Source organism: Pelobates fuscus, chromosome 10 (assembly GCF_036172605.1).
Source record: "Pelobates fuscus isolate aPelFus1 chromosome 10, aPelFus1.pri, whole genome shotgun sequence".
Classification (NCBI taxonomy): Eukaryota; Metazoa; Chordata; class Amphibia; order Anura; family Pelobatidae; genus Pelobates; species Pelobates fuscus.
The window spans coordinates 89,095,340-89,108,259 of record NC_086326.1 but is presented as its reverse complement, the minus strand read 5'-3'; the positions used below and the strand labels follow the sequence as shown (position 1 = coordinate 89,108,259).

Here is a 12,920-nt window from a genome sequence, read left to right as displayed (position 1 = left end):
CGTGTAATCTAATCTTAAAGAGATAGTAGCCTATTGCTACTATCTATTAATACGTCCCTCAATTCTGTCCCTGCCTATCAGTATTCACCTTGCCCTATATTAACCTCCTTCTAACATCACTTCCTTGCCCTGTCGTGGTTTATTATAGCCCGAGAGTGCGTTCTGAGTTGTCTTTTCTTTGGTTTCTGACGTCGGCTTGTTTATCGGTTATTCTCGTTTTTGGCTCCCTGACCTTGGCTCTGTCTATTTGCTTTCCCGTATCTCTGTATTCCTGACCTTGCCGTGTTTGACTATTCTCATCTCTCATTCCTATGTTAAGTCCGGGCACTTTAAGGTCCGGTAATACATCTACCTGTGTTCGCCTTTATTGTTCTCTGGTTTGCGTGTTGGGAAGTATTAACCTTGACATTACGACAGGGCATTGGACCCTGCAAACCTGGGACAACAAATGGCAGCATATGAAAATAGAATAGAGGGGTTAGACCATAGAATGGATCAGTCTGCCCAAGCCTTGCAAACTATCCTCACTAGAACTGCGTGTCTTCAACCAGAGGCAGAGGACAGTAGTTCTCAAGGTGCTGTCGCTCTACCCCCTGCGACTCATTCCACTCCATCTGTTCGTCTAACTCCCCTCCTCGTTATTCCAGGGATCCATCGTTATGCATGGGATTTTTGAACCAGGTGGGAGTACATTTTGAAGTAGCCCCTGATTCATTCCCTACTGATATGTCCAAGATTGCGTTCATTATGAACCTATTAGAAGGCAGAGCCCTGGCTTGGATAAATCCCTTGTGGGAGAATGATGATGTGATTGTCTTTAATCTTGAACTGTTCCTCAGGACTTTCTGTAATGTGTTCAATCCCCCAGGCAGAAAGAGACTAGCAGCCAGAGCGTTGTTAAAAATCAAACAAGGATCTAGATCAGTGGCCGTCTATGCTATCGAATTTCGTACCTTGGCCTCTGAGCTGACTTGGAATAACAGTGCTCTAACAGCTGTGTTTTTTGAGGGTCTTAATGAGTCCTTACAGGAGGAAGTGGCAGCCAGGGATTTACCAGAACGCCTAGAAGACCTTATACAATACATGTCGGACATTGATATCAGGGTTAGACAGAAGCATCTTCATCTAGATAGACAAAGGAGGGCTTTAGGAAGAACCACTCCTCGTTCAATGATAACCGGATTACCCGCTTTGCCAGCCCCTGAATCTGATTCTGAACCCATGCAACTAGGTAACACAAGACTCTCTGAGGCTGAGAAGTCTTACAGAAGAAGGGAAGGGTTGTGCCTAAACTGCGGTCATAAGGGGCATTTGCGTAACAATTGCCCATCACGTCCGGAAAACTCTACCGCCTAAGCTCGTTCAGGGGACCGGCCTTGGGTGTAATATCTCTGTCCCCTAAAACTAATTCTTACAGGTGTTTTGCCTGTAACCCTATTCTGGAAAAGTGTTAATCATCTCACTATGGCCCTCATTGACTCTGGATCTGCAGACAACTTTATTGACCAGACCTTTGCAACAGCTCTTTCTCTTCCTTTGAAGGAGAAAGAAACACCCTTATCAGACGTTCCTCTTCCCCTGCAGGGGCTGGTTTCTTTTTTGTTGCCAAAAAGGAGGGGGATTTGCGTCCCTACATAGATTATAGGGGTCTAAATAAAATCACTCTAAAAAATGCGTATCCTGTAACACTGATAACAGAGCTCATTGACAGGCTTTGTGGTTCTAAAATCTTTACCAAATTAGACCTTAGAGGAGCTTACAATCTAGTTCGCATTAAAGAGGGAGACGAATGGATGATGGCATTTAATACTCAAAGCGGTCATTATGAGTACACGGTAATGCTCTTTGGTCTATGTAATGCCCCGGCAGTCTTCCAAGATTTTATCAATGATGTCTTACGAAATTATTTGCACACTTGCGCTATTGTGTATCTTGATGACATTCTTATTCATTCTCCTAATATTCAGATACATCACCAACAAGTTAGAAATATTTTACAGACCCTTCTTGCTAATGGCTTGTATTGCAAACTTGAGAAATGTCTGTTTGATCAGACTTCTATTCAGTTTTTAGGGTATATAATTTCTACTGATGGATTTCAAATGGACCCTAAAAAACTATCGTCTATTCTTGAATGGCCCTTACCCATTGGTTTGAAGTCCATACAGAGGTTCATTGGATTCGCTAACTATTATAGAAAATTTATAAAGGGCTTTTCCCAGATTTCCCAATCAATCCAATGACCAAGAAGGGAGCTAATCATGTCAATTGGTCTGAAGAAGCTTCTTTCACTCTCTTGAAGAAATCTTTTGCCTCAGCTCCCGTCCTGGTACATCCAGACCCCTCTAGACCCTTCATCCTTGAGGTTGATGCCTCCGAGACCGGTGTGGGGGCTATCCTTTCCCAGAGGGAATCTCCTACCGCTCTGTTGCATCCTTGTGGATTCTTTTCCCGTAGGCTGACACTTGCAGAAAAGAATTATGATATCGGTAATAGAGAATTATTAGCCATAGTATCAGCTCTCAGGGAATGGCGTCACTTACTTGAGGGATCTACGGTTCCTATCATGATTCTCACCGATCATAATAATTTATCCTATTTAAGTGACGCTAGAAGGCTTTCGCCCAGACAAGCCCGCTGGGCTCCTATAGACCGGGTAATCGTAACACCAAAGCAGATTCTCTTTCCAGACAGTTTGCCACTCTTGATAAAGAGGAGGTCAGAACAGAACCCATCATACCTCCTGAGAGAATCATTGCTTTGACTAGAACCAGGGTCTCTTCCCCTCTTCTGCACAAAATCCAAAGGGTCCAAGATAGGGCACCTAGTGATAAGCCTGTTGATAAATTCTACGTACCTCCAGAGCTGAGAGGGGAAGTATTCAGCCATTACCATGACAGTAAAATGGCTGGACATATGGGGGTATCTAAGACCATTGATTTGATTACACGACAGTATTGGTGGCCATCTCTTAGAAAAGAAGTTGAAGCTTACGTATCGTCGTGTAACTTTTGTTCCCAATCTAAATCAAGTGCCATGTGGTCTTGCCATCAAGTGCCAGGTGCCATGTGGTCTTCTGCATCCCCTTCCTTTGCCGTCAGTTCCTTGGTCCCAGCTGTCTATGGATTTTATAGTTGAGCTGCCACAATCTAAGGATTTTACTGTTATTTTGGTTATAGTCGATCGCTTCTCTAAAATGGCGCATTTCGTACCTTTGAGGAAACTGCCTTCTTCTGCTGAATTAGCCAGAATATTCACCAAGGAAATAATACGCCTACACGGAATGCCAGACGTCATTGTGTCTGATAGGGGTTCACAATTTGTTTCAAAGTTTTGGAGGGGCTTTTGTAAAGACATGGGCATTGAGCTCGCCTTCTCCTCGGCCTATCATCCTCAAACGAATGGTGCTGCTGAAAGGACTAATCAGCCTTGAACAATATCTCCGTTGTATTACGTCTCGACTCCAGGACAACTGGGCTGACCTTCTTCCTTGGGCTGAATTCACCAGGAATAATGCTACGCACTCTGCTTCTGGTCACAGTCCCTTCTTTGTCACGTATGGTCGTCATCCTAATCTACTTCCGGCTTCGTTTTCTCACAAGGGTATGCCGGTTCTAGATGAACACTTATCCACTGTACATGACACTTGGAGAAAGGTTCATGCCATCTTGGAGAAGAATTAGTGTACTCAGAAAGCCTTTGCTAATAGGCACCGTAGGGCGGCACCTTCTTATGTTGCTGGTGATAGAGTTTGGTTATCTACGCGTAACTTGCGCTTACACGTTCCCTCAATGAAGTTGGCTCCTAAGTACATTGGTCCTTACAAGGTCTTGCGACAGATTAATCCTGTTTCCTATGCCTTGGACTTGCCCAAAAACCTCCGTGTACCCAACGTCTTTCACATGTCCCTCCTGAAACCGCTTGTTTGCAATAGTCATTCCCGTTTCCAGCATCGTCCTCCTCCTGTTTTGATTCATGGTCAAGAGGAGTATGAGATCCAACATATTGTCGACTCCCGCATCTCCCGTGGCTCGCCTCAGTACCTGGTTCATTGGAAGGGCTATGGGCCCGAGGAGCGCTCATGGGTTCCTGCTTCTGAGGTCCATGCGCCCCGACTCCTTAGGGCGTTCCGTGCTAGGTTTCCTTCTCGCCCTTCCGGTGTTCCTCCAGTAGGCGTTCCTTCAAGGGGGGATTCTGTCATACCTTGTGTCCCGCGCCGTCCCGGTCCCGCCGTCCGTCCTATCCTGTCGGGCGGTGTGGATCGCTGGCGGGCGTTGCGCGTGCACACCTCCAGGAAAGCGTCCGAGGACGTGCAAGCGCGCACAAGGTAACCAGCAGGGGTGGCGTGTAATCTAATCTTAAAGAAATAGTAGCCTATTGCTACTATCTATTTATACCTCCCTCAATTCTGTCCCTGCCTGTCAGTATTCACCTTGCCCTATATTAACCTCCTTCTGACATCACTTCCTTGCCCTGCCGTGGTTTATTATAGCCCGAGAGTGCGTTCTGAGTTGTCTTTTCTTTGGTTTCTGACTTCGGCTTGTTTATCGGTTATTCTCGTTTCTGGCTCCCTGACCTTCCCGTATCTCTGTATTCCTGACCTTGGCGTGTTTGACTATTCTTATCTCTCATTCCTACGTTAAGTCCGGACACTTTAAGGTCCGGTAATACGTCTACCTGTGTTCGCTTTTATTGTTCTCTGGTTTGCGTGTTGGGGAGTATTAACCTTGACATGCAGACGGTCACTAGAGGTGCTTCCTGTGTCAGTGTCTCCATGTTCTGCATGGAGATGCCGAATGCTCCCCATAGAGATGTATTGATTCAATGTCTCTCTATGAGGAGATGCTGATTGGTGCAGCGAGGCCTTTAGCCACGCATGCACAAAAGTCTCCAAATGCTTTCCTATGGGAAAGCATCAGATTGGCTGAGATTGGCTAATTTGAGCATCTCAGCCATGGAAGCAGGACGAAGCAGGGCCACCGCCACAAGACCGGCGCAGCGCAGGAAAAAAGTGAGTAAAATTACCATTACATTGCCACGAATACATGTTTGTGTTCCTGATACTATAGTTTCTTTAAAGGAACACTACAAGCAACATAACTACAGTGTGCTGTACAGTGCTGCGAAAAGAATGCCCTTGCACTCCACTATTGTAAGTAGGCAACAGTTTGATTTCTTATCTTGGTGACCTCTGGCCAGTACCCCTTGACTCTAGTCTATGTTTGAGCCAGAAGTTTTCTTCTCGAGTTAAGCCTAGAGTTGCAGGCAGTGGTCTTGTGCAGCCCTAGGCATGACAAACTCGGACACCCGCCTTCCAAATTTCTCTTCCTGATAGACATACGCCCTCAATGATGCATGCACCGACATACACTCACTGACAGATACACAGTCATTGTCACACACACTGTTTAACCAACACATACTTTCACTAAAATATACACATTCACAGACATACACACTCACATTCACCGACAAGACACACATACTGAGACACACATATACTCACTGACAGATATACACTGACAAACACTCACTGACAGACATATATACACTCAGTGTCAGACACACACATTTACTGACCGACACACACACCGAAACATGCATACATACACTGACAGACACACACTCTCACTGGCAGACACACACACACACACACACTCACTCACAGACACACACTAACAGACTCACAATTTTTATTTTTTTAATGTTTAATCAAACCAGCCTATTTACCTTTGGGGGTGCTGGAGTTAATTCTTCCCTTGGGTCCAGCAGGGCTGGCCGCAGCTCGGCAGGCACAGGTGGGTGGTCAGACAGGCAAACGGTGGAGGCGGGTGGCGAGGGAGCTCTAATCCTTCTGCTCCCTCGCGTGCCTCTTAGTGATGCCGGATCCAGAGTGATGTCATATTCCGACTCTGGCATCACTGCGGCGAGCCTTGCCGCCCGCCTACCAACAGAGCAAATGCCAGCCTCAGGGGGCCACAAGTTGGGCAGCCGTCTACCTCTTGGGCCCCCAGGACAAGAGGCGGACAACGCATCTGCCAGTGCGTTTGGGGGCGGCATTTTTTTGCTGCCCCCTGAAAGTGCCACCCAGTGCAAATGTCTTGTCAGCCTCACGCTAAATACCGAGTTGGGTGTAGGACTTTACTCTTTGGCTGTGACCAATCAGCTCATGCGCTCAGCCAGTGTGCTGCTACTGCACGACTAAGAATTGCTAACGGAAGCTCTTAAATGGGCACTCCACTCCCCAAATAAAAATCCCTGTTTAGTAGATATAACCCAAATGACAACATGCATGCTTTTAATTAGGCATTTTTTTCATGGGTGGTTATGTCTAAAAATCTCTTGCAATACCTGCATTTCTCTTGTCTGCTGCTTTTGCCAACCCTCCCCAGACTGCAATGCAAAAATGGATACAATATCCAATCAGGGCCGGATTAACATAGGAGCTGATGGAGCTGCAGCTCCAGACCCATGCTCATTTTTTTCACACACTACTCTTAGGGATTCCACCTGGCTTTTATTTTATTGGCACAGCCAGTACTTGAGGCTGCCTGGATGGTTCCAATATTACAGTGATACTGGCAATACAAATGCTGGTATTTTTCTCAGTATAAAGAGATTACTATGCAATACCAGCACTGGCCAGTAGGGGTCGCTGTGTGTGGAGACAGGCAGGGATAGGAAGTTCCAGCATATCCCTCCCTGCCTATCTATACTCACTGATCTGCAGGGGTGCAGCTACAGAGAGTCCAGACAGCCACCCCCACCCTGCAGAGAAAGCCTACAGCTCAGGGAAGTAAGGATGGGGGGGAAAGGCTGCAAGGAGACATACACTGAGACACTAAGGGACATTTGGAGACATTATGACACAGAGACACATGGGGACACAGAGTCCCCATGTCTCCCAGCCAGTGTCCCTGGTGTCTCAGTGACCCCTAGTCTCCCAGTGCCCCCAGTCTGCCAGTGTCTCACTGTCTCCATGTCTCCTAGTGCCTCCATGTCTCCCAGTGCCTCAAGTGTGTCAATGTCCCCATGTCTCCAAGCTAGTGTCTGTGTCCCTGGTGTCTGTGTCCCCATGTATTCAAGTGTCCCCTATTTTCCCGGTGTCCCCATGTGTCCCAGCCTGAGTCCCCTAGTCTCCTAGTGTCACTGGTGTCTCCGTGTCCCCAGGTCTCCCCAGGTCTCCCCGTCTTCCTAGTGTCCTAGTGACATGGGGACCCTGGGATACATGGGGACATGGGGCATTGAGACACTGTGATAAATAGGATCACTGGGAGACCTGGGGACACGACACTAGGGGACACTGGGAGACATAGGGCACTGAGACACTGATACATAGGAACACTGAGACCTGGAGTAATCAACACATGGGGGCACTGGGAGACATGGGGGCACTGGGAGGAATCCATCTATACAGCAGAATCAAACTAAGTAGTTTTTTGGTGATTTTACAGCATTTTCTCTTATGTCACTCCTTGTGATTTACATCATGTGATGTCACCCATACATATTTAATTATGCAAATTAGCAAGGCCGGTAAGGTTTTTCTAAGAAAGGTGGCAACCCTAACTACTTTTCACATACTCTTACTTAAGTATGGAAACTTAAGAGGGATGTATGGGAACAAAACTTGTGTGGACTGGCTGACAATGAATATAGTTAAAGGGACACTATAGTCACCAGAACAACTACAGCTTATTGAATTTGTTCTGGTGAGTAGAATCATTACCTTCAGGCTTTTTGCTGTAAACACTGTCTTTTCAGAGAAAATGCAGTCTTTACATTACAGCCTAGTGATAACTTCACTGGCCACTCCTTAGATGGCTAATAGAGATCCTTCCTAAAATGCATCCAAACATTCAGTGCCTCCTCCCTCTGCATGCAGACACTGAACTGTCCTCATAGAGATTCATTGATTCAATTAATCTCTATGACTAGATGCTGATTTGCCAGGGCTGTGTTTGAATCATGCTGGCTCTGCCCCTGATCTGCCTCTTTGTCAGTCTCAGCCAATCCTATGGGGAAGCACTGTGATTGGATCAGGCCACCACTTCTAATGATGTCAGCAGATTGCTTGTTTTTCTGAGTCTAACAGCATGCAGAGTTACAGCTTCAGGCTTGAATACAGTAAGATTTTGCTATATTAATGGAGGCATGAGGGGCCCAGGGGGGCTAGATGGTGGTGTTAACACAATAGGGTCATGAATTCATGTTTGTGTTCCTGACCCTATATTGTTCCTTATAAGGTAATGCTGACTTTGGTCTCTCTAACACTGTGGCATGTTCCCTTTCTTCTACACTCACTACATACAGCTTTTCTCTGTCCCAGACTATATACCAGGAGCTTATGCCTGCTAGTAAGAAGGTAAGGAGACAAGTGGACCAGCGAGTGCTAGGGGACAGTCCTTAGAAAGCGTTGAGCGAGCACATCATTAGATGCATTTATGCCAAGCTCAGGGTGCTGTCTGCATATTATGCCATTAGTTGGCCAGCTGCATGATTGTCAGGCAGCCTGACATGCATTCATGCCAGGCTGGCCTAATTCTTTGGGCAGGCATGTCCTCTTTTTGGGCATGTTTGCCCCTTTTGGCAGGTTACGAGATTTGTGTCAATGGCACACCATTTTATCCGTGCCCATTTACTTCCTGCTTGACTGGACACTGCTGTTAGGGGTTATGGATTTACTTGAAAGATGAAAACATAAATTTGTGATAGATAAGCCTAGGGTATGTGTTTTCTTTCTCTCCAGCACCATCTCCATCAGATACATGACGCTTGGGAGTGTTTTACTGTTTTTGGTCGATATGATCCTGTAATTAGCCCCGTCATAATTGTCAGCACCAGGCCCACTGGGCTCTTAATCTGGCCCTGTTTCCAATCACAGACTTTCTAATGCAGCTCAATGAGAAGTCTTTGCAAGGTAAGTGCTCTGAGCAATTGCTGCCTCTTAAGTTTAGCTCCCCTGAGATAACCACATCAGGAAGTAATACGACCCGTTGTCTGCTTGAAAACCAAGGGTGGTGTGTATCCAGGACAATTTATAAAAGTGCCAATTTCTATTGAAATCTGCACTTTGTGTAAGATAAAAAAGGACACTTTTCACACCAAGCTTTTCAGCAAGCTAAAGTACATTAGCAGGTCTGAAGTGTCACTTTAAGCCAGGCTTTGTTCAGGCAGAGTGCTTTAGGCTGTCACACACCCGTGCACCCCAGGTAAGAATTCAAACTGTTTGACTAGTTACGATTGGGTAGCCAGGGCACTCCTGGCACCATAGCTACTGTAGTGGACATGGTTCTTTGAGTGTACCTTTAAAGTTTTGGATCTTAATAAGTATGAGCAGTCTGAGATTGATTTCAAGTATATAGGAACAGGGAGTGGGACAGTATTATTGCAAATTGCAACCCTCCATTAGCATGGAAGAGGTAACATGTAGGACATGTGTCTATTTCCTAAATATAATGGTAACAAATGATTTGTATGAAAATCTAGAAATGTCTCTTTAAATGTTAATGTAGTTCTAAAACGAATTGATTGCATTTATTTAGGCATGTATACCAAGTATCATTCCTCTAAATGTACTGTTTATCCCCAAATACTCATAGTGATTCATCTTGTTTATTTCTTACTTTTGAAAATTCCAAAATGAGCCAGATGTAAGTCTTCTTGGCGAGATGTGCAAACAGCATCTGTTCTTTTACGGTCTCAGCCCACCTGCCCAAACAACAGGAAGCAATATTATTTGCATAAGTAATCACATAATGCTTAAATTGTTTACAACTCGTTACCAAATGTGTTCTACGCAAACAAATTGGACAGAAGAATCAGCTCCTAAAAAGAAGCAAGGCAGGATAATACCAAATATTATAATGAGGTACATTTATCAGGACTAAAGTTTAAAGTTGTAAACCAGGGATAAATATTATGCACCAGTGTAAATACATAAGAATTACATTTTGTTTTAAAATCATGTTTTAACCACAACGTTATGTCTTATGAAAATGTTGGTGAACATTTGTGTGGAGCGTCACTATGTCTGAAAGAAGGTGTGTACATTTTAGTAGTGTCAATGCATGTGTGAATGCATGTGTGAATGTTGGGATGTATTTAAACCACTTTCTCCTACTTATGTCATTGTCCCCCTTTCTCCATACCCCAGCTCACTGCCCCTCTTCCCATCCATCTCACTTCCACTTCCCACATGGTTTATAAAATGTGGACCCCAGTCATTTATTTCCCATGAGCGCTGGTGGCTGCATAGTGCAGAGTTTTTCCAAGTACTGGCAACATGGAGGATATGACATCTGTACTCTAGTATGACATCTATCTATATGACATCTGCACTCTAGTAATCAAATGTAAAATATAAGAACTACATAGGCATACACAAGTCATATAGTTCTTGAAATTAGTCATTTCGCTCTAGTGACCATATGTGGTAGCGCAAAACAAAAACAAACACTAGCCCAAATTATAACAGGGCTGAACTATAAATGCCTATTTGCACAATGAATGCTAGTGAACATTAGCGACAAGAATCTAAAAAACAAGACCACGCAAAAAACTCATTGTCAGGAAGGCCTTTTAGTGACCCCTTATTATTTACTGTGAAGGTCTTTGTAAAGGTTTCACTTTTGATTTAGTGAATTACTTGTACTCCCCCCCTGCTGTTAGTCATCAACAACACAGACTATGTAGGTAATTATAAAAAGGCAGTAAAGATCCATTAAAGACCAACAGTAAAGTTTTTAAATTTTATATGAATGGGAGAAAAAATATTCTCTATTCCATAAGACGCACTTTTTTCCCCCTCAAAAGTGAGGGGAAATGTCTGTGCGTCTTATGGAGCGAATATGAGGCTTTACTTACCTGTCTTGTAGCGTTGGCCGGCAGCACAGGGCGCACCGCGGTACTGGAACTTGAATTTCAGGTTCCGGTTTCCGGCGGAACTGAAAGGAAGTGTGCACAAGCTGAGTGCGCACTTCCGCCGGAAACCGGAACCTGAAATTCAAGTTCCAGTACCGCGGTGCGCCCTGTGCTGCCGGCCAACGCTAGAAGACAGGTAAGTAATTATGGGACAAGGGGAGGGGGACAGTATGGGAGAGGAGAATATGGGATAGAAGATAAGAATTTTGGGGGGGATGAAGTCTATGGGGAGGGGGGGGGATATGAAGTCTATGGGGAGGGGGGATATGAAGTCTATGGGGAGGGGGGAGATGAAGTATATGGGGAGGGGGGGAGAGATGAAGTCTATGGGGAGGGGGGGAGAGATGAAGTCTATGGGGAGGGGGGAGATGAAGTCTATGGGGAGGGGGGAGATGAAGTCTATGGGGAGGGGGGGAGATGAAGTCTATGGGGAGGGGGGGAGATGAAGTCTATGAGGGGGGGGAGATGAAGTCTATGGGGAGGGGGGGAGATGAAGTCTATGGGGAGGGGGGGAGATGAAGTCTATGGGGAGGGGGGGAGATGAAGTCTATGGGGAGGGGGGGGGAGATGAAGTCTATGGGGAGGGAGGAGATGAAGTCTATGGGGAGGGGGGAGATGAAGTCTATGGGGAGGGGGGGGAGATGAAGTCTATGGGGAGGGGGGGGAGATGAAGTCTATGGGGAGGGGGGGAGATGAAGTCTATGGGGAGGGGGGGAGATGAAGTCTATGGGGAGGGGGGGAGATGAAGTCTATGGGGAGGGGGGGAGATGAAGTCTATGGGGAGGGGGGGAGATGAAGTCTATGGGGAGGGGGGAGATGAAGTCTATGGGGAGGGGGTGGATGAAGTCTATGGGGAGGGGGGAGATGAAGTCTATGGGGAGGGGGGGAGATGAAGTCTATGGGGAGGGGGGGGAGATGAAGTCTATGGGGAGGGGGGGAGATGAAGACTATGGGGAGGGGGTGGATGAAGACTATGGGGAGGGGGTGGATGAAGACTATGGGGAGGGGGTGGATGAAGACTATGGGGAGGGGGTGGATGAAGACTATGGGAGGGGGGGGAGAAGACTATGGGAGAGAGGAGAAGACTATGGGGGGGGGGACACTATGGGACAGGGGAGAAAACAAATATTCTGAACAAACTGTCCCATAGTAAGAAACACTATGGGACAGTTTGTTCAGAATATTTTTTTTCTGGGTTTCTTCCTCTAAAAACTAGGTGCGTCTTATGGTGAGGTGCGTCTTATGGAGCGAAAAATACGGTACATATATATTTCTTACAGTGAGGGGGAAAAATGTATTTGATCCACTGCCGATTTTGAACGTTTGCCCACTGACAAAGAAATTATCAGTTTATAATTTTAATGCGGGTGTATTAACAGTGAGAGACAGAATAACAAAACAAAACAAATCCAGAAAAACGCATGTCTAAAAAGTTATACTTTTATTTGCATGTCAATGAGTGAAAAAGATATTTGACCCCTTCGACTTAGTACTTGGTGGCAAAACACTTGCCTAAACGGTGACTAGGGCTCTATAGCGTTGGCAATACATATTTGTATTCCTAATGCTATAGTGTTCCTAGGTTTCGAGGTTGACGTTTGGCAACTCGAACCTTCAGCTCCCTCCACAGATTTTCTGTGGGATTAAGGTCTGGGGACTGGCTAGGCTACTCCAGGACCTTAATGTGCTTCTTCTTGAGCCACTCCTGTGTTGCCTTGGAATACCCATCCACGACCCATTTTCAATGCCCTGGCTGAGGGAAGGAGGTTCTCATCCAAGATTCGATGGAACATTACCCTGTCCATCATCCCTTTGAGGCAGTGCAGTTGCCCTGTCCCCTTAGCAGAACCACTCCCCCCCCCCCCCCCAAAGCATAAAGTTTCCACCTCCATGTTTGACAGTGGGGATGGTATTCTTAGGGTCATAGGCAGCATTCCTTCTCTTCCCATCTGAGTTGATGCCGAAGAGCTCAAATTTGGTCTCATCTGACCACAACA

General features: G+C 45.9%; 1 protein-coding gene across 1 annotated transcript in view; it reads right to left on the bottom strand.

Moving 5' to 3' along the window:
• The window catches only part of NUDT13 (nudix hydrolase 13), a 103,948-nt gene that overhangs the window by 69,782 nt on the left and 21,246 nt on the right, over positions 1-12,920 (bottom strand). Inside the window, exon 2 of the mRNA XM_063433737.1 lies at positions 9,627-9,711. The gene's annotated coding sequence lies outside the window, so the exon portion shown is untranslated. The remainder of the gene's footprint in view (positions 1-9,626; positions 9,712-12,920) is intronic.